The sequence below is a fragment of the Neolamprologus multifasciatus genome, chromosome 10 (assembly GCF_963576455.1).
Source record: "Neolamprologus multifasciatus chromosome 10, fNeoMul1.2, whole genome shotgun sequence".
In the NCBI taxonomy this organism is placed as follows: Eukaryota; Metazoa; Chordata; class Actinopteri; order Cichliformes; family Cichlidae; genus Neolamprologus; species Neolamprologus multifasciatus.
Window position 1 is genome coordinate 31,082,572 of NC_140448.1, and position 19,995 is coordinate 31,102,566.

Consider the following 19,995-nt stretch of genomic DNA (forward strand, 5'->3'; position numbering starts at 1 on the left):
TGAAGATGAGCAATCGTTGTGGCGCTTCATTACTTAACTCTTCTCCCTTTTGAGAGCCAAAATTAAGTTTAAGTGTGTTTGGAGGAGGTGAGAAATTCGGCAGCAATTAAAAGCCCCCTCCATCCACGTCCAGAGATGTGGATGGAGGGGGAAGCGTTTGTTTGAACAATCACTGGAATTTCCAGTACTTCATAATTTTGCCCGTTTGGCCATCTTTTCCATCTTAGGAAAACACTGGGTGCATTTTATTTTTCTAATTTATTACCTTTGTTTTACCAGGAAGTCTTTACAAGACAAAACATCTCAAAAATGCTGCAAATAAACCATAAAATACAAAATCCACTTTCTATTCTCTAGTATTAATCCAGTAGCGACACTGGTGTCAATACTCAGCCGTAACATTAAGTGGTTTCACAAAAGAAACATCTGTAACAGGTTGAGACAAATCTCTCCCATACAGCAAACAGGCATGTTTAGGCCACACCCCCACTTTAATGACACTTTCTTATGATTGGTTGAACAGCAGGTGGGTGGGGTTTCTGGGGCTGGGATGACCATATTAGGGATATATACAATCTGTGACATCATACAGATCCAAGAGTAGAAAAAACGCCTGAAAGTGAATGTTTCTGACAAAAGTTTGAGTTTGTACAAACGCCGGTTTCTTTATTTGAACTTTTAATCATCGAAATATGAGCATCGACCACTGCAACTGTATATCTGTGACAATAAGGGAAAGCATATTCGGGCCACTTCTATGAGACTTTTTTAATTTTAATGTTTTCTGGTGTTTTCACTTCTGATTCAAAGTTTTTAAAAGCTCACAAACTCCACCCAGCTGCTCCGTCAGCGAGCCCTTATAAACACATCTAATTTTGTTTGTCCACCTTTCACTGCATCAGCCAGTGTGGAAACGAGCATCTCATCATTTACATGGTGAATAACTTTGCTCTGTTCTGCGAGGTCACAACTAAAAGCTCATCCCGGATTGCTTTCAGAGACTCGTTAGCCTTCTTGTGGAAGATTGATTTATAATTTTACTCCACGAGACATCCACAATTACAAAAAATGGTTGCTGGCATGAAAATTTATAACAAAGCAATTATTAAACTTCACAGCTACGAGCCATTTGCACGACCGTAAGGATGCAGCCATCCTTATAATGCCCACCCCAATCATCCGTGTCATCGCTGTCATTGTTGTCTCAAAATGTGTGCAGCTTCTCCTGTTATGGATGAGAAAATTCAATACAAAATTACCCTGAATGTAGCCCACCATCTGTTAGAGCCAAGTTCTGATTGTCATCATCATCATCATTAGCGAGTAATGGAAGACTACCAAACTGAGCTGGCCTCTGCCCAGCGGTAGTGTGTTTTTAAAGTGAATCGAAGATGGCTTCTCGCAGTTGTTCTGCATCCAGCAGACAAGAAAATGAACAACAAGAGTGAGTGAAAGAAAACCAGCAGCAGAAACAAATTAGTGTCCTCAATTAACATTCCAGCACAGCGAGAGGAGAGTTTTTGTCCTATAAGTAAACTGCCATGGTTACGTATTATCGATATATAACGGGCCCTCCTAAGACTAAACAAATGTTTTCTGAGCTAAGAGGAAATAAACCACCAGCTGTGAATAAAAGATGCCATAACTGTTGGTTTCTGAAGGAATTCTGAAGCTTTTTGGAATCAAAACTGACTTTAGCTAGCGAGCTTGGTTAGCGAGCAATAAACATGCTAATGAGAGCAAAGTAGCTAAGATGGCTTCCAAAAGCCACAGCTGTGTTTTCAGTTCTTCTCTCTTGATGCTTTTGACAAATTGAATTAACCAACAGAGCTCACAAATACTGATGGTTATCCGATTGTTCAGTCTGACGTCACTAGCCGTGTCTGGGCCTAAACTCTGCTGCAGGTCCATATATCAAACGATCACTGTGGCATTACTGAGAGTTAAAACACTGTCTAAAGTCTTTCATCTTTAATAAAATGATCAGCGTTCTGCTCTACCAGGTGTAACAATTGAGTTTAACATCCAGGCATCCATGAAAATGGAATTTATGACATTTAACAGAGTTAGAAGTTAGCAGGAAGTTAGCTCGCTAGCTTCCATCTAAATACAATATAGCATGTCCTGACTGCGGGGTTTTGGAAACAAATTAAAACGTACAGCTCTGTTATCACTTCCAACATAAATGAAGACAGAAAACTAAACAGTAGTGACATTTGTAGGGTTACTGAAGTTTGGCTAGCTGGTATATAATGATGTGCTACGTGACCGCTAGCGACACAGCTATGTTAGCATAATATAAACAAGCTAACTTTTTTTCCACTCGATAAAAGTTAACGTGAGTGTTCTCGGTGGTCAGGAACAAATGTAATCGCATGGCAGGATGCTGTAAAAGGACCAAACTTCAGCCAGGAGAACAACTGAGATAATCCATCCACAATACAAGGTTAGTCATTCATATACTGCTGCATGGGCTGGGCTGTAGTTACATCCTAAGGGTTTAAAAACGGAGCTTAATTAAATGATTAGCGGTAATAAAAGCCGAGGGAGGTCAACGGTGATCACTGACTGTTTTAGGAGCTTTTTGAGATTAAATAGAAGAAAATACAAAACATTAAACATGTTAACAACACAAAAGCCATATTAAACGCAGACTACTTTAGGCCCGGAAGTAGGATTCGTCACGTCATCACTTAATAATCGGATAAGTACAGCCTGTAAACTCTACCGAGTACACCTTGCTAGTACCGGATCGGGTTTTTCCTTCAGAAATGCTTCAGTTAATCATTGCTCAGAGGTTTTGGTCCATGTTGTCACGACGACATCACACAGCTCCTGCAGATTTGTGACACAGCGTTATGATCATGTCTGCATGCCTAAGTGCAACGAGTTGCTGCCATGTGAACTTACTGCACATTTTCTTTCACATCCTAAAAACAGTAACAGGAAGAGTCCTGCTCCCTCCTTCCTCCACGGTCGGTCCAACCACTGCACACCAGAAAAATCGTACTGATTATTTAGCCATCCTCTCTCTGGCGGATTTGTGAGAGTCTCTTGCTTGAAGCGGCGGTACTATTCTTCTTTCTGGTATTGTTATGTCTCACTCTGTCACGGCTCCAGCGGATCTCCGAGCCAGCCGCGGCAGCAACGCCTTCGCCGCCGATGCCAGACGTGCTGCTGGAGGACTCTGCTGTGGCCTGGCTGCTTCTCTTCAGTCATTTGGCCTGATGGATAGCTTTGTGCTGTTGGATGAGTCTCAGGGATGCACCAGGACTACTTTGTCACTGCAGCTCTGTGTGCTTTGTGTAGAGCTGCGTGCTGCCCAGCAGTCTGCCTACAACTGTAACCGAGGCGATCAGCAGTGAACCCGAACGCTGTGATGCAAAATCAAAAAAGCTTCATTTACTTAACAACAAAAAACTGACATGTGATGTAACACCGACTTTTCTGCACAACTCTGACTGCTCTGCTCCTCACTAATAACAAAGAGGTGAAGCAGACGAGGTCACCCGAGGGGACGTCGGGTTCACGGAGGCCATTCGCCGCCGTAGTTCTCATTACATTGTGCCACGGGCCCTTCAAACCTCATTCATCACCGCGGGGATGGAAATGACGAGAAGGATGCAGCTGAGACGAGGCAGGAGGCTGAAAATCAATCTGTTTGTGTCTGAGATGGAGCTCTGAGGGAGCTCGCTGCCTGGGGATCCGAGTCAGGGTCATATCTACGAGTATGTTTTTCATTTGGGAGCAAATGTTCATATTTGTTGCTGGAAACTTGTTAGAAACTTTCCAGGAAGTAGAGCTAAGGAGGGGAAAATGAGTGAAATGGAAAAATAATTAAATATTTCTATTTCATGTTGGAGAAATGCAGCAAGCTTCTGCCTGCAGAAGGACCGCATGTTTCTTCAATGAGGGTTAAACAAAAAATGCTGATTAAAACAAAAGCACAATGAAAAGAAGTTATTTATTGAAGCCATAAACACATTTTAAGCTGCACAAAGTAACAAATTCCTCTTATTTTGTGAGCGATGTTAAACGGAGCCGCCTGAACACTTCCAGCACTGATTAATGTTGTGCAAAAATAAACAGGGCGCTGAAACTGAACTGATCTTAATGAAACAAACCTTTGCAAAGGGATCGATGCAGCAGGGACAGGTATAAAGAAATAATACCAGTTTGTTTACACCCACTCTGTGGATCCAGTCTGTGTTCAGCTGTGGGAAGCTGTGGTTGTAGGAACCAGCCTGATAATGAAGACATAAAGTGCATCAGGACCTTGAACACAGCTTACAGTCAGTTGTTTTCCATCCTCAGACTCACTATAAGCAAACAACATCTGATGAGGAAAAGGAAAGGCTGCAAAAGCACACAAAACACAACAGAAATAAGAAAAAGAAAACAGAAAAAACAGATTTCCAAAAGCACAAGGGAAGTGTTTCTGGAGAGACAATAACCTGACGGACCAGTTGCAGGAACCCAAAACATGCTAGGTGTGTTTTATCATTCATATAATACTAATGACGGATTGTTAGGCTAATAGTTAGGCTAACACACTTACCTCTCATCTTTTCTTTCCTTACAAAACCGATAGATCGTCCACTTCTTTTAAATGTCTCCCAGCGCAATTCTTAGCATATTTTGGTTCCTGCAACTGGTCCGTCAGGTTATTGTCTCCCCAGAAACACTTCCCTTGTGCTTTTGGAAATACGTTTTTTCCTATTTCTGTTTTCTTTTTCCTATTTCCGTTGTGTTTTGTGTGCTTTTGCAGCGTTTTCCTTATTTTGTAGTCTGTTTGGACTCTCAAGGCCACCGTAGATGACCTTAAAAATATTCTGCAGAAGAACAAGAACAGAAGAAAACCATGAATCAACACATGAACATTACATGATGCAGCTGAAGTGAAGCAGAGCAAAGTTACAGGTTTAATTAGAGACACAGCTGAGCATTTTGCAATTTGGTATGATTTCAAAAGGTTTACATTTCTTCGGTACTGAACAGCAGAAATGAGGCTTTCTTATCAGAAGTGATTAAAAAGAAAAACAGTGGCCGACAGCGCCGTACATAATGGTAGACTGGTGCGTAATAAGCAAGCAAATAATGCAGAAAAGAGAGATTTTTAGATGGGAAACTGGTCTTGAAGTACACTGAGAGAGAGAGAGCTGTGCATGAAGTGTGATTTTATCGTGGTGGAAGCAAAACAGCAAAAGTCAGAGAGAATTAACAACGATGTTTATGTGAAGTGTAGTTTGGATCTTCTATTCAATTTTGGTTGGAGAGAGACAAAACCTGCAGCTTCAGAATCAGTGCAAAAAAGACGTAAACACAGAGCGCAGACCCGCCGACGCATCAGAGTCAGTGAGCTGTCGGCTTTCAGCCCCGACGGCGTGATTCTGATGCCCCGCTCTCTGTGTTCACGTCTTCCCTGCTCTCGTTTGCTGTTTCAGCTGTTTGGCGGTTGTTGTGGTTTTGTGAGGTTTAACCTGAGATTCTGGCGTTTTGGGCAAAATACATTTATATTAAAAAATCTATTCAGGATTTTAATGAATCGATATCGCGTTATTAGAGCTAAAATCAATTTTAATCTATAAACCGATTACTCAAACCCAGCCCTACTGCCAAGTGTGAATGAGTTTTGGATTAAAAAATCTCAATGCGGTGAAGAAACTGGAAGTATCTGAACTTTACAGAGCGTGGAAATAAAACGTTAAATAAAATCTCGACATCATCGTTTTTTTAATCGATTTTTGTCATTGAAGGTGAATATTTTGAGGATGTGGCTCTCTACACTGACAGCATTAGAGATTTTTATTGAACTTAACATAGCCCAACACTCCTGGATTGGACACCAGGAGAAACCCTGCGGCTGCATGTTGTAGATAATAGATGTAGGTACGGTTTCCCCTCCTTCACACTTCAGATGCACTTTTTAACCTTTAGAGTCCTTCAGTAACTCCTCAGCTGTTTCACATGAAAAAGATGTTTAGATGTGGAGTAATTCAGCAGCAATGACAAAGAGTTCGTAAGTCAACCTTAGTTAGGGCTGTCAGAGAAAGTTTAAAGGTTAATCATAAAATCACATTGATTGTGGAGATTAATATTCGACGTCTCGCTCTCGAGAGGGCGAAGCGAAGCTGTCGGGTCCACACACTCGTTCAGGGTTTCTAAACCACCACTGTGATGAACCTCATTAGGATCAGTTTGTGTGGTGATCTTCTGTTTGTCACTTGAAGGAACATTTTTGCACAATTATGTATTTCCTTGTTAGAAAGTTTGTGACAAATTGTGCAGTGAAATGAAGCAGACCAAGCACTGAGGAAGCAGTGATACGTGAGGTTTGAATGTTTGACAATAAGCGAGTTCTAACTGCTCAGACTGGCCGACCATGAGCAGGTGAGTCCTGACTTAACAAACCAGCTGAAATAGAAGAAGGGTCTGGTTTTCAGGATAAGGGGGCCATCCCGGGCCTCTGCATCCATGAGTCTGAGTGTGCTGCAGGACACTGTGTGTCAGTTAGGCTAAATTAAGAGCTCTGCAGCTCTGACAGCCTCCCAGCCATGAAAGACCCTTTTTTTGCTTCCCTCCCTCTCTTCAGAGGATGGTGTGGCTCAGCCTGTGAACTAAAAACTCACCATGAAGATTTATGATAAAGGCCTGAGAAAGCTGCTCTTATCTTGAGCTATTTCTAAAATAACCGAGCTGAAAAACAAGGGCTGCTATCCAACAAACACAGAGGCACAAACTCTACAAAAGATGGATGATTTTTACAAATGAGCTGCTGCTTGTTAACGGAGATCGTCTCCATGTACGGTCATTTTTTATTATTTTTATGAAAACAGCTGATGGTAACATCTTGTTTGCATAAGTTCCACTCCAAACACAGCGCTTAGTACCAATCAGTCAGTTTTGATGCTCCGCAGATATACATACCAGCCTTAACTTACTATGAAAGAAACATGCTTTTCACAGGTGTGGGTAATAAATCAGTAATCAGCTAAATGATTAGGAACAAATACCTTTCCTCTTTGGATGCAGAGCTGCTGACATTGATTACCAAGAGTTTATTAAAGGCACACAGAGCCTAAAACACAGAATTCAGATCAAACTGGACACAAACAAAAACATCTTTAGTGACACAGCGTGAGCAAACAGCGCCCTCTGTGTTGATAACTGGTCATTACAGGATGATGGTCAATTCTGAAAGTGGTTACCAGACTTCAAAGATAAAGTAGCTAAAAAACAAGTGGATTGATACACGCCGTCTACACGAATCTTTAGACCCGCATTCTTGAAAATGGCCAGCAGGGGTCGACTCCTCTAAGATGATTTTATGGTCTCAGTTGTTAGTTTCAAGGTTTACTGAATAGAACACGATGTTCATAAAACTACAGTTTAATTTAGACAAAAATGGACAGTAAGAGCCCTTTTATGCTCGTTGCTTACAGCGATATGTAACCTGTCACTGCAACTACAGCTGAGTTAAACACATGGGTAGGGATGGGTATCGTTTAGGTTTTATCCGATACCGGTGCCAAACCGGTACTTTTGAAACTGTGTCGGTGCTTAAACGGTGCCCGAACAGGTGTTTAAAGAATGGAAAACACAAAATTGGTCCAAAAACCTCTCATGTTCAGCTGTTTTTTGTAAAAAGATAACAATGTTAGCCTTTTCTGCAGCTATGGGGCATATATGGTATCACTCTTGGCTGGAAGCAGCTTAAACAATGGAAAAAACACAAACTTTGTCCAAAAACCTCTCATGTTTAACTGTTTTCCACTTTTTCTTTGGTCATTTTAGCCTTTTTGTCCAGGATGAAGGGAGTATCTGCCATCAAACAAGAAGACAGCTGCATGTAGCTATGATGATGTTTGCTAGTTCACCTTACATGCATTAATGTAATAACGTGGTTAGCCTACTGAACGTAAATTACACACGAGCAACATTAAGCTACTCACGCAGAGAAGAACGGCTGCTGCTGCATCATCATCCTCATCATTTCTACACTGGCAGGGCTAGGGGCCAGGACTCTCTTCTTCGGGTTTTTGGGGGATGTTGCTAACTCCGGGTCGATAACAGGCACCACACCCGCAGTAGATGTGCTCGGTGTGAGGTCTCGCAGCAAGCTATCAAATACGGCGCATTTCTAGGTTTTAAAAAAAACGCTATGCGTCGCCAGGTGTTTCATCAGATTTGAGGTGTTACCTCCTTTGACAGTATCACAGTATCAGCTTAAAGCACTTGTTGCAGCTGCTGAGTTTGCATCTTTTGCTGTGAAGTACAGCCAGACTTTGACCGCTTCGCCTTGGGCGTTTTTAATCTGTAGCTCTGCTCTAAAAGAACGTACGTACCTGGACCCGCCTACTATCCTCGGAAACGTAAAATGATTGGCTAGAATCTAAAGTGTATCACAGCTCAGGGGAAAAAAAGCACCGAAATGTGAACTGCTTTTCGGTCTGGTTACTACCGTTTATGTCAGAACAGGTGCCATCATGGCACCGGATACCGGTACCCATCCCTACACATGAGTGTATAATCGTGTCGGTTTTAGCTTCTTTTTAATGTTATTTCAGTACAGAAGCTCCGAGATTCACACATTATACAAATGTTTGAAAACCTGAGACTTTGTGGAAAAAGTCATCGGCGCTGATGTGGCGGTGTTGCCTGAGTGGTGACACTTATTGTTCAGGAGAATACTGCAGTGGCTTCCTGCGCTGTAATGGTGGGTGTAGATAAAAGTGACCATGTGACGATGATGATGATGATGTAGTCAGTGGTGAAGCAACCAATGCGAGGCTATGAACATGCGGTCTCTTTGGTTGTCCACCACCCCTTCCTCTTCTTCTGACCAAAATACCAAGATGGTGATGGTGGTTTTTCTAAGTTGAGCTCCAGATTTTAAAGACCAATAAATAAGAGTCGAGCTCGACTGAAGATGAAAATGTTAAATGTACGTGAGATTTCAGGCGCATTAGCTGCTCCAACCAGCACAGCCGAGCTGCATTAATGTTGCATTAGCTGAACAAAACAGAATGAAAAGACTCCTTTTAAACGTACACAGGGCCACGTGCACTTTAACACTCTCAGGTGTTTGTTTCTTATCATCCAGTTTACGCAACAATATCATAAATATTTTCCAACACATTTCTACATTTTATAGTCACGCTTTGTAATAACTGTCATAAGTAAACTGAAAATTGTCAGCTATGAAACTTCAGTCGTATCTAACAGTAAAATAATCATATTAATTATTTCCAAGCTTCCAATTTGAAAGAAATGATTTTATAGCCTCATCGCTGACGCCTCCTTTATTGCTGTAAAGTTGTTACCTTTGCATTTATAAATCCACGGCTTCCTTGTTAATCCTGCACACAGTGATGCAGGGAAGAATGTCTCCGACTGTTTTCCTGTTTGGAGCGTGCACAGCGCCGTGCGATAACAGCCTGATAATCGTATTATTTCTGCACCTCTGCCACTGATCTGTGACGTCTTCAGAGTGAAAACCAGGAAAGAAATTAGACAAAAATCGCTCTGCTCTAATCTCCACCCGTCCTGCGTCCCTCCCACAGTTTACCTGGCGTCTTATTGATTTCCTGCACCTCCCCACGGTCCCCGGTCCTGCTGTAAACCTGTAAGCCAGTCTGTTGCTCTTTATGGATCAGGTTTTTCTCCTTCATAAGCGCATGCAGGGAAACTCTGCGAGGTGCCAACCTCTCTGCACCGCTGCCTCTGAGGCATATCCCCGCACATTTATCATACTTGTCGGATAAAGTGACTCTGATTTAGATCTCTCCCCCTCCCCGCTTTCCTCTTTCTTCCTCCGAGCTTGGAAAATGGCTTATTCTGCTCCGTCCTCTCCGCAAAGAAAGAGATGCATTCATCTCGGGGTGGCCTAGCTTTTGCTCCCCTCATTGCTGCTTGTCAGCTGTTTTCTCCTCAAACACGCTAACTCCGTCTGACCTGCTTATCCAGCACTATCTGGAGCCGCTGTGGCCCGGGAGCAAACTGTGCCTGGCCCGAGTGAAATCCATCACGCCACCTGGGGTCCTTATCACGAGGAGAGGGGAAGCAGGAAAATACGATAGGGGTGGTCCTGACACGAGGAAGGTGAGCAGAAAGAGAACAGAGGAGAGATCGGAGGCAGAAGAAGGGGAGATAAGAGGAGGAGGAGAGATTTGAAAGAGAGCAAAGAAGTTGGGAAGGCTTCAGGGAGAGATGGAGTCTGAGAAGCAGTTTAGGAGCAGGGGCGGTTCAGATAAGGCAGATGCGACAGTCTGGGAAGACGTGACTCAGATAAGATGCACGACCAGCTACAAGCAGGGTCAACAAACAAAACGAGCAGGCTAAAAGAGAGGCGGGCAGAAGCTTTCGTACGTATCGCCGCCACATCAACCCCCCTCAGGGCCAAAAAATATAGCAAACACCCTTATTTACCAGCTCGAAACACGCCAAGGGATCCACCCATGCATATGTTTCCAGTTCTGACACCAATACCCGATTAATAAGCTGTGCTCCTCTCTGTGAGGAGGAGACAGGGAGTTGTAGGTTTATTATAAGGTAACATCAGGCTCGACTTAAACTTCCTTTCCTGACTTTGTAAAAGACTAAACGGCCGGACCAGCAAAACAGCTGCATACCAGCTACTACTGCTAACATTTACTGAAGATCATCAGTTATTATCAGCTCGCACAGCTCCAGTCTTCTTTAACACACCCATGAAAAAGCAGACACTACAGATTCCAACAGCTCAGAGTCAAGCAAAGACAACCGTGACGACCTGAGATGGAGGGATAGTGGGAATACTGGACAAAGACGAATAAGATGGAGCTGCATGGTCGCAGGAAAAGGGTGTCGTGAAGGAGGAGATGCAGAGGGTTATTGTGACAGAGCAGCATGTTAGGCACAAGGTGAGGTGGAGGCAGAGGACCTGCTTTTAGGAGCAGCTGAAAGATGAAGAAGACTTATGTCGTAAAAATTTACTCTGATTTCTGATTTCTTGTATAAAAAGTGTAAAAGTCCCCAATTTAACTTTTTTTGTATCCTGAGAGAATTTAGATTTGTTTTCTCACTCATATTTTATTCACAGGGACACAAAACAAAAAAGAGGGATGTTAAATGTTTAAAAAATAAGAAGTAAACATGCCGGAGTTTAGTGGAAAACAGCTAATTTTCATTATAGTCCCAGAGCAGATCACATGAAACTACAACGTACTTAATCACACACATAAACACACATAAACACACACACACACACACACACACACACACACTCATGCACACACACACATAAACACACACACACACACACACACACACACACACACACACACACACTCATGCACACACACACATAAACACACACAGAGGATGGACAAACAGTCTTTGGATGGAAATGCGCTAATAACACATGTATGCTTGACTGCACTTTCTGTCTTTCTGTTTCTCTCTCTCTCACACACACACACACTCATGCATACACACACACACATGCATACACACACACACTCATGCATACACACACACACACACACTCATGCATACACACACGCACACACACACACGCACACTCATGCCTTTCCTCTCGCAGCCATTTAAGGTCCCAGCAGCTCTGATCAGATTTCAGAGCCAGCCGAGTGTGATGATACAGACGAGCTGCAGCAGTGCAAAACACCAGGCTCACGCTGCTGCTTTCCTCTGCTGTGTGTGTGTGTGTGTAGGTGTGTGTGTGTGTGTGGTTCAAGAAGAAACACACATGCCAGCAAAAGTGTTTCCCACCTGGGATCGGAAGCATTAGCGGTTAAACAGAGCATCAGGGTCAAAGCCTCGCGCCGCTCTCGGACTTTCACCAGCTGCTCAGTCCGAGTGCAAAAAGCTTTTCCCTCACATTAGAAAACAGCTGGAAAAAAAGTGGAAACACCTCGCTGTCCACACTGTCACAAAGATGAATCTACAGACGCAGGGAGGACGTCAGAGAGCTCGAAGAATTTAAGCTATCTAATATTTTCCTTTGAGACAGAAAAAAGTGAAAGTAGGAATACATGAAGACTGGGATGTTTAAAATCACTGGTTCCACTGGGAAACTGGCATCGTAGGCAAGATATATTAGGTGCTCTGAGAACATGTTGGGTGGCAGCATAAATCAGGATAATACAACACATGACGAGTGTCACAATTCTAAAACAGGGACCGAATCACCGCACAAACATCTACGGGGTCACGGCGTGAAACCCACGTGCAGCGTTTCATCTCAGAGTATTCCCAGTCTGAAATCATTTAGTTAACTACGTCAGAAAAATAGAATTCATCCACTCTTCATCCACTGTTTATGTTTTAACCCTGTTACTCACCACCCATCCTACTCACCTGACTCCCACCGATCAGTCTTATTAGTGCACCAAGTGTCACAGGAAATTATTCAGAAACTAGCAATCAGTATTTTCTCATTTACAAATATGAAACCTGCTTTGATTGAGACGGAGTTCAGGTCTTCTCTTTTGATTTTCTGTCTTTTTGTCTCCCTCCATCACTTCTCCTCTGTCACCTCTTCTGTCCTTTACTCTGAGAGGGAGTCCGCAGGGAGAACAGAACACGTGTCAATCATCTTCTTATCTCCGGCTTTTAGAGAAGAAAGCCCGGGAGTTAGATGAGACACTGAGTCGTGCTTTCTTTCTGTCTTTCTTTTCTTGGAAAAGCTCGCTGTCAAATTCTCCCGCAGCGTTCGGCCTGGGTTGACCTGTCTGATTCGAATAGGTGCTCATTTTGCACACCGGGATACGACTGAAGGTCTCGGGGACCGAACAAAAGCTGAATTGGTGAAACTAGTGTTCTTGAGCCTCGGCTGAGGTGACGGATGACTTCATTCACTTTCGCTCCCTTCTGGAAAACACAGCTCTAACTGTGGTCGAAGCATCTGGAAAATGAAGTGAAGTTATTTCAACAAATCAGCGCCCTCCTGTAACCCATACAGTTCTCTGAATAACCACCTCCATCACTAGCAGATTCAGAAAAGGAAATTGTCACTTTAACCTTATCGAAAGCTCTATGAAGGAGGCCTGAAACACAGAAATAGGTTTGTGCACCTCCTCATCTATCATGTCGAAGTAAATCTTATTTTTGAGTTTGGTCTTTGGTTATAAGTCTGAAATAAATTGATGAAATTAGCATTAGCAATTTTCACAGATTCCCACATTAAATCAGCCTCTGAGACTTTTGTTTTTGTGCAAATGAGTTACAGAAGTTTGCCATGAGAATGACATAATCCTGCTGTGGTGCCTGATGTGGACAAACAAGATTTATTTAGGAAAGAAAGTTAAAAAATATTAAATTCAGACCCCATATAGCTGGTGTGTTACTACAACTGTACAAAAATAAACAGCCACTTAAATAGTTTGGTTTTGCCCCAAGAGCCACTCGAGGGGGTCGGTCAAAAACTGGCTGTCGTTTATTTTTCGTGAGTTTACTCGGCAGAGTGAGTGGACAGATCTGTCTTTGAGTTTATAGGCTGTCAGTAGACTGTTTACCTCAGCTGTCAATGTCGCATCTATTCACTGTGGAGGTGAAACATTGTGAAAACAATGTGATATGATGAGTCAGCGAAGCTCTTGTTTGACTGATGACAGCAACACTGAGGTGAGCTGTTGAGGATATCCTGAAGTTTTCTGTCAGTAAGCGCTGCTGTTTGTATTGCTGTTAGCTTCTGTTAGCCTCTGTTAACAGCTGTTAGCTACCTTTAGCCTCTGTTAACAGCTGTTAGCTACCTTTAGCCTCTGTTAACAGCTGTTAGCCACGTTTAGCCTCTGTTAACAGCTGTTAGCTACCTTTAGCCTCTGTTAACAGCTGTTAGCTAGCCTCTGTTAACAGCTGTTAGCTTCTGTTAGCCTCTGTTAACAGCTGTTAGCTAGTTTAGCCTCTGTTAACAGCTGTTAGCTACGTTTAGCCTCTGTTAACAGCTGTTGGCTATGTTTAGCCTCTGTTAACAGCTGTTAGCTACGTTTAGCCTCTGTTAACAGCTGTTAGCTATGTTCAGCCTCTGTTAACAGCTGTTAGCTACTTTAGCCGCTGTTAACAGCTGTTAGCTACTTTAGCCGCTGTTAACAGCTGTTAGCTACTTTAGCCGCTGTTAACAGCTGTTAGCTACCTTTAGCCTCTGTTAACAGCTGTTAGCTATGTTCAGCCTCTGTTAACAGCTGTTAGCTATGTTCAGCCTCTGTTAACAGCTGTTAGCTACCTTTAGCCTCTGCTAGCTAACAGCTATTAAAACGTCAGTCTAACATTTTTGATTCAGACACTTAGCGAAAAACTTCCATCCGATGTGGAATTGTAATCAAACTATTTATCAGAGGGAAAGTGTGATTTTTAGGTTATTCGAGTCCAACATTACCTGAAATAACGTTAGCTTATAACCAGCTGTGGTTGTTGTTTAGCTCATTGTGAGCTCTCCAGGAAGCTCATGTATAATCAGCTGACAATACGTAATTAAAATATTGAGAATGAGCGTGTTTCCGTGTTTCTGAAGCTCCGACTTCAGTTAAAGAGATGGAAGCTGAGGTGAAGAGGGTGACACTTTATAAAGATGCTGATAGCGTTGTCTCTTTCCTTGGCCTTTTCACTTCTTTGCTGAAGGGGATTCCTGCTCTGATGATTAAACAGATATAATGCTTCATATCTTGACTCTTAAGGTGCAGACATGAATTTAATTGTCCCTCCGTGAACGCCTACAACTTCTGTTTTGCCTTTGGCGTAACACGTCTGTGTCTGGTCTCTACTCACATAAAACATAATTAAGTATAATGGTGACGTGCATGTAGGCTTCCACAACGCGGCGTCCTCTCTGAGGTATTTTTAGTGTATTCATTTGGAATAATTAAAGGTCACTTTCTGTGTATATTTATGAGTACAGTGTCCTTTTTGTTAAACAACCTGAAAAACCTACTGGCTGTACCTTTAAAAAACACGTAATACAAAGTAATTTTATGCATATATTACTAGTAATACAGATTTACTAATTATCGTGCAAAACTACAACAAACTAAAACAAAAATGCCTAAAAACAAAGTCACCTCCAGGCGTTCCATACTGTAAGATAACCCTAGAATAATAGAACCACCTCCTCTGAGCAAACACCTGGAGACAGTCTGAAGGAAAAACTCCCTTTTAACACCTCTGTTCAGACTTCAGTAGACAAACAGTCCACATGACAGTTGTGACTTTCACCCAGAAGTGCTTCGTGTCCCTGTGAAGCCCAGATCAAAGTGGATTTATAATGTTTAAACTGGGTGGATTCGTCATTTTTAGCTCCTTTAACCTCCCAGGACCTGCCGTCCACATATGTGGACTTCACATTTTGGGTTATTTAGACCAAAATACTAAATTTTGCAAGGGCCTGATATCCACCTATGAGGACATTATGCTGCTACTGCTCTATCGAAATTTGAAACAAATATCCTCATATGTGGCTCTCATTTTTCTCTGAAACAAAAATCTGGTAATTCTTTGCAAAGAGAAATTAAGAATGCACGCCATGAAAGAGTTCGGGTCTTATGAGGTTAAATTAAGCTTTTTTTAGTTTCAGTTTTCTGTGGTGCCACATGAGAGCTCGCGGTGGTCTGAAACAGTCATGCAACCAAAGCGTCGTTCATTTCTAGCCTAACATCAGTGTTTTATTTGTGTGATTGCAAAGATGTCATCTCTGCAGTCTCCAGTATCGTCTCCCACAGAAGCTGTGTGATTTTCCCAAACATCAGACAAAACCTGTTGACTTCCTGTCCAGAGAGCCAGAGTAAGAAAAAGTCTGTCCTGTGGGTCACGACTTGTAGTAATCTGTAAGTGTCCGTCTGCTGTGAGGTTCATTCATCCTGAGCTCTGATGAGAAGTGTGAACTGCTGCGTTCAGCTCTTTTATTATTAAATATTAATAAAACGTATTTATTATAAGACTGTAGCTGTCGAAGGGTGTTTCCTATGCAAAGAGCGCCTGCCTTCATCCAGACCTGCTCTGACTGAAGGATGCGATACATTCTGGTCCGAGGAGTATCCTCGAGGTGCTTTTATTTTTCCCCGTGTGCCCCCCCCCCCCCCCCCCCCCTCGTTCCTTTGGTTTTAAAGCGACCGCTGTGAACACCTGACCTTTCATCAGATTATTTAGATTGCAGAGTTTCTCCTCGCTGCAGAATCCACTGTATCAGCGGCAAATGTCACGCCGCTGTGCTTTACGTTCACTCGGGAGGAAACTCTCTCACCTCGCCGATAATACATCTTTAATGCCTCCATTCAAGTGCTCTACTCTATACTTCCACTCCACTGCGTTTGAGAAATGCTGCACTGATTTACTATAAACTGATATTTTGCACACAGTCCAGGTTCTTGATTTTTCACAGAACTCTCAGTTTTTTATTTAAATCATCCCATTTGTGTTTTGGTGTTTTCCTTGTCTCTGACTGACAGAAGATGCACATCACCAGTTTACAGTAAATGACCCTTTAATTTGCTCAAAGGAGTCCTCAATGTTTGCAAAACATCTTAAACTGTCAGTCATGCCGCCAGCGCACAGCCGCCATCAAATCCACAGCACGCAATCACATGCTTGGGAGCAACGTCACGCTGTAGTGGTGTTCTCCTGCCACTAGGGGTCATGTTAGAGAGCAATAGGCAGGAGGAGGAGGTGAGGGAGCAGGGCAGTGATCTCTGAGTCTCAGGCATCAGCAGCTAAACATCATCTACTCACAAAAACACTGCAGGAATAACAGCTCAGCACCTTGGATGCAGACAGCTGACATCAGGGATGGGCAGGGCCTGTGATCATGTGACTTAGAGCCAAAAACACTGAGTGTGTAACTGCAAATTTGGGCTTTTGACTTACCTGCTTTCCATCGAGTAATCGCTGTCCTTGCACAAATTGCTTTTCTCCGTCTAACATCGCTACACGTGCCGAAATGAGTGTCTGCAGGGGTGGAGCTAAACTGACGGGTAACGTGGGGACCGCAAAATTCAGGAAAGGTGTAACCTTTGCAAACAAGATTCTCTCCACCTGCTGAGGCACACACTTTATTGGGGGATGGGTCGTCATGGGGACCAGAAAAGTCTGGAAATGTCAGCTTACTCTCATCCGCACACATTTGTTTCATGTAGGCTTTTGTTTCACTGTTGATTGTCTTTGTGTATTTTAAATTTTATTTGTCAATCAAAACAAATTATTAAAAAAGAAATCCAAAAAAGGAAAATGGATCACTTATTTTTAAAACAGCAGTTTAAGCAGGAATATTGGGGCGATTGTGGCTCAAGAGTTGGTTGCTGGTTCGAGTCCCGGTTCAGACAGTCTCGGTCGTTGTGTCCTTGGGCAACACACTTCGCCTACTGGTGATGGCCAGAGGGGATACCTAGGTATCTTGTAGGGGTGGGGGAAAAAATCGATACCGTGTAGCATCGTGATATTTTGTTTGCTAATAATGTATCGATACAGGGACAGCAGAAATCGATATTTTGTTACAAAAAAGGCTTTTGTGCTCTGACTTCAGAGCATGTTGATCCTTTTTCTGAGCAAGAATCCTGACATTCCTTCACTGTCCAAATGTGTTTAACTTGTTTTTGGCAGCAATAAACATGACAGTTTACTTATTTTAATTTAAGACATGTTTTATTTTAATTAAGTTTAAAACTTATTTATTTAATGTAAAATTATATTTTGTTTTAATTTACTTTCAAATTCTTCAGTTGCTGAAGGGGCTGCATAGTTTTCATAAACTGCATAGTTCAGAATAGCTATAATTGTACCAGATGGTTGATTCAGTTAAGTTGGACTAGACTGTAATACAAACCGTTCAGTTTGTCAACAATAAAACTGAAATGAGAGAAAGACTGAGTGTGAGACTTTGATATTAGATAAAATGAATATTGATAAAGTTTACCTTTATGTACAGAATCTGAATATCGCAAAATATTTTAAAAAATTGCAATAATATCGTATCGTGCATTAAGTATTGTGATAATATCGTATCGTGGGATGTATGGTGATTCCCACCTCTAGTATCTAGGTGGAAAAGTCCAACTGAGGGGGGGTATTTAACGTTTGTCCCATCCAGTCTCACACAAATCCATTTATTCCACTTTAAAACAAAAAACATTAAAACATAAATAAATTGAAAAATGTAAATCTTGAAACTAAATGGAGCATTTTGATTTAAATAATGTGCAAAAGAAAGACACATTATAAGGTGCCCGGTAAAGCATAAATCTTTTAAAACTGGAAAAAAAATTACAAAAACTCATTAATGTAAAAATCCAAATTCATTTCCCAACTTTTAAAATAAAAAAAAATCCGAATCTTTTTCCCGACAGAACCGACCTCATCGCCCGCTCCTCGGCTCAAACGTGTTGGATATTTCTCATTCTGCCGCTTCTTCTCGCAGCGTCAGATCAGTCTGCTTTTGTCTTTATGTGAAATATAAATCAGTGAATCACGTTTGACTTTCATTCGCAGGCAGTTTGCATGCACATCAAACTGTTAAGCGCTCGACAGCGAGAGGGAGGTGTTTTCACTCTGCCGCCTCCCCTCCGTCTCCCGGCCCTTCATTGCTGCAGTGTTTTGTTTTCCACGATATTGATCCTTTAATGTTTAGTTGATGGAGTGCTTTGTGTTGGTCAGCATTTTCACCAACTGCTGACGGTGTGCTGCCAGTTATTTCCACCTGCTCCGGGCTGCGAGTTCGGGTGTTTTTCTGCAACATTTTTTATCCTCTGCAGAAGTCGGAGCGAGACGTCGGCTGCACACAGACGGGAAAAGTTGACGAGAATCAGGGTTAAACTGTGCAAACTCACAGCAATTATATGAACTTCTTGTGGTGCGCTTTATCATTTTCTTGCTTTTGAAGGTCTAATTTCTGCTTTTTTCCTTGGACATCATCATCAGAGGCACCAACTGATCGAAAGAAATATATAATGAATGTTTGCAGTAATTAGACACCACCTTCAAAATGTTGCCTGCACGCTGCCTACAGGAGAGTCTGAAGTCTTCAAAACAGGTTTCTAATGAAAACACGTGACTTATATGCAGTAATACTGAGAAGTACTTAGACATGCATGACGCTGGGTACATTCATCTGTTTGTGTGGTTGTGCCACTGTTAATAAGCCGGTACCTTCAGTCACCGTAGTAGCAGTGAGATTACGTGAGCAGTGCCTCCAGTCACGACGATTTCAGAAACATGGAGCTACTTTAGCAACCGTCATATGTTCACGGTGCAGATCTCAATAAAGTCAGATTTGCTGTGTTTCATAGTTAGTGCTGCTGGAGAGGAAGTGGCAGGTTTAACACTATATAAACTATTAACAAAGAGTTGACCTATAAAAACTTGTTTTCAGCAGTTGTTTTTAAAAAAAGTTGTGATTGGACGACAGAGGCTACAGCCTGAAATGCAGCCCTCCATCACGGTCTCACTCCAGCTGATCGAACTCCAAGTTTAGCGTGTTGTACATCTATGTTACACGGTTCAAACTGCTTTTGAAAGCACATGCGTGTTGCTGTAGAGCTCGAAGGCGGAAAGCTGCAGGGTCAGAGGTTAATGTCGTCCTCTGTGAGGGAGGTGAAAGGCGTAAATTTGTGCTGCCGTTGGTGAAACTCATAAATGAGTTAGTTAGAATAAATCTTTAGCTCACTGGCTGAGGATAAAAGGTCAAAGTGTTTGGTGAGTGATTTGCTTTGTGGCCCTCGAATAGAAAACACACAAGAACAATAATAACACGTGATATATGAAGTCAAAAGCAGTCTTGACGTCTCTCTCTCTCCGTCGGCTCCTCGGGGGACCCGGGCCAGGTAAGATGTACGATCTCGCCGTGTTCTCGGTATACCCGCAGGTGTCCTACCAGCTGGAGCTGCAAACAGAGACGAGCACAAAAAGGTGCGAAAATGACCAATAAAGGACTAAAATTGACTATGAAGGGACTTTGTTTCAGGAGATCGAGCAAGTTTGTGCACAAACAAAAACGTTTTTTAAAGCCTATTTAAGGGC

General features: G+C 42.4%; 1 protein-coding gene across 4 annotated transcripts in view; it reads left to right on the top strand.

Annotated features, from left to right (window-relative positions):
- The window catches only part of LOC146510492 (rho GTPase-activating protein 7), a 126,687-nt gene that overhangs the window by 44,282 nt on the left and 62,410 nt on the right, over window positions 1-19,995 (top strand). The window lies entirely within an intron of this gene.